General features: G+C 35.5%; 1 long non-coding RNA gene across 1 annotated transcript; it reads right to left on the reverse strand.

Annotated features, from left to right (window-relative positions):
* Positions 1-460: 460 nt before the first annotated feature.
* Positions 461-2,189, reverse strand: LOC142103491 (uncharacterized). The gene is made up of 3 exons (XR_012679374.1): positions 2,043-2,189; positions 963-1,217; positions 461-559 (listed from the first exon to the last, which is right to left on the reverse strand). It is a non-coding gene; the product is annotated as an uncharacterized LOC142103491 (long non-coding RNA).
* Positions 2,190-2,486: the final 297 nt, after the last annotated feature.

Below are 2,486 nucleotides of genomic sequence, written 5' to 3' on the forward strand. Positions count from 1 at the left end.
TTTTTTAATCTTAGTGCATATTCAGTTGATTTAATATTTAGATGGTGAATTTCAAATAAAATAATCAACATTATTTGATTGATACTTGTGGTGCTTAAACAACCAGAAATTCAATCTAACATAGTTCTTAAAAAGCAAATGCATGTAATGTAGATAATTATAAATTAATAACAATGTTTTTATAGATCCTGTCTAATGATATATCTCAATATTGAAGCTCGTACATTTCATGATATCTTAATGAAAGTAATACTGTAGTATTAGTCTGCATTAGCATTCTACAGTGGTGCTTGCTTAGTTGATAAGATTATAAACATCTTTTTTGTTATATGCTTGCTTTGGGATTCATCATATGTAGCGGTAGTCCCTTGGAAATGGTGTGGTTTGATGTCTGTTGAAGCATCACAGACAGAACATTAGTTATTCTTATTGATCAAAGAGAATTTTACCTGTCGTACTGGTACTGCCCCAAGGAGTGATCATATGGGTAGTATGCAGCAGGCTGAGCTATCCCTGGGTGCAAAGAGCTGGTACCATCCTTCATTTCATACTGTGAGGTCTTGCATATATATTAAAAAAAAGTGAGCTATTAAAAATCAACATACAATTCTACACTTAATTCAACAATGAACATGATAAAATAATATGCAGTACTGGAAATTCAAAACATCCAAATGGGCTAATATGCTATTCCATATTTAAGCATTTAGTCATGTGGCTTTAGTGTTGTCTTTCTCACAGAAGTTGTGAAACTGCATTCACAATGGCAGCGCAAGGGTTAATTTGGAAAAGAAAGAGGATTCAGCAACACAAAAACAAGCCAGGAAATAATTATGTCATGACAGCTCCTTTTGATTAAGTAGATGCAACATGTATATATCTGGTTGTCAGTGGTATGTAGCTTTGGGACATGTTATCGAATATTAAAAATCAGGAAAGGGACTTGTGACATTGTTACTCACCAAACTGGGATATAAGGTTGTTGGGTCTGCGCTACAAGGCAGGTAACTGGTATAGCCTGGGCTGGCAGTGGTGTACGGAGAGTTATACACCCCAAGAGCTGCATTGAGATCAGTCCTTGTGCTGACCAGCAGCCTGTTCTCATAGGAAGGACAGCAGATGGCAGGGGTCTGGGCAGACGTGGCAGAGACCTCAGGATGAGATCTGGGTGCAGAAGAATCATAACACATTGTGCTGGGATTTGCGGAAATCAAATACTGCAGACAGAAAAACACAGAATCTGCTGAAACTCATGGAGTAAAAAATGCAAAGTACTGCCCTACAAATTAATTCTGATCATAAAAGACTCATTCAGTGCTCAAACATATTACAGAGCTTAGTATTGTCATTATTGTAATTGAGCAAGCCTTATAAGCATAACATACACTTGAATAACACTATCCATAACTATATACGTTTGACTTAAAAAATGGATTTACAATGCATCTTTGCTATTGACCTATTAGGTATGCCGAGTGTTACTGAGTAGAGCTTTAACACATAGTTAAACATTCATTAGTATTGTAGATAGAAGTGTCTGGAATTTGGTTGCATTTGCAAATGAAATAGATTTACAAATCAAGTGAAATTAAACCACTATAGTGTCTGTAGATTTTACATACGTTCACAATATTCTGCACAGATTTGCAGTATCAGAATCAAGGCACAATTGACATTTAAAAAAGCATTGTGTGTGTGTGTGTGTGTGTCTGTTTGTTTGTGTGTGTGTGTGTGTGTTTCCCCTAAATCTTATGTAACTATTCAAAGGAAGCATTTTTCAGTATATAAGAGCATCCATTAGAACTATTTGATGCTGTTCATAAAACAATTATGAAGTAAAGGAATTAGTCTAGCTATTAACATTCTATATACATATAAAATGATAATTTACAATTTGACTTGCAATCATAGGAAAATTGCTATTTATTACAATTTTTTTTGCATTCAAAACAAAATCACACATAAGATGCCTGCTCATGCAGTGATACTCCTCATGCCTGTGTAATAGGACTGGTGAATAAGAGGAGGGTACTGCCACTTACCTGAGAGTTGCCGTTGTACGGATATCCAAACTGAGAAAATGACATCTCTACTCCTGATTTTTTTATGACCATAGACAATAGATTACTCGCAGATCAGTCGTAACCAAAGCAGAATCAGATGCACATTCCAAGTATAGGCTTTTTACTTAATTATATATGATTGCACTTAACAAGAAAAGCATCTTCAGCTTGCAGGACAATGCTAGAAAGAGGCTACGCTTCCTGTCAGAATAATAAATCAGGAATACTGAGTTTAGCAGGCAAGAGTTTCAAAAAATGAATAAATCTTGCAAGATATGAAGACAGGTTGTTGTATTATTTGCTTATCCATAGTTCTTTAGCATTCATCCATGGAAGAGGAGGAAAATTACGTCACAATAATCCCAAAGCCCAGGACAGGACAGGATCCCAATCATATTCTGCATCTGATACACTGTAATTTGG

The sequence above is a fragment of the Mixophyes fleayi genome, chromosome 10, assembly GCF_038048845.1.
Source record: "Mixophyes fleayi isolate aMixFle1 chromosome 10, aMixFle1.hap1, whole genome shotgun sequence".
Lineage (NCBI taxonomy): Eukaryota > Metazoa > Chordata > Amphibia > Anura > Limnodynastidae > Mixophyes > Mixophyes fleayi.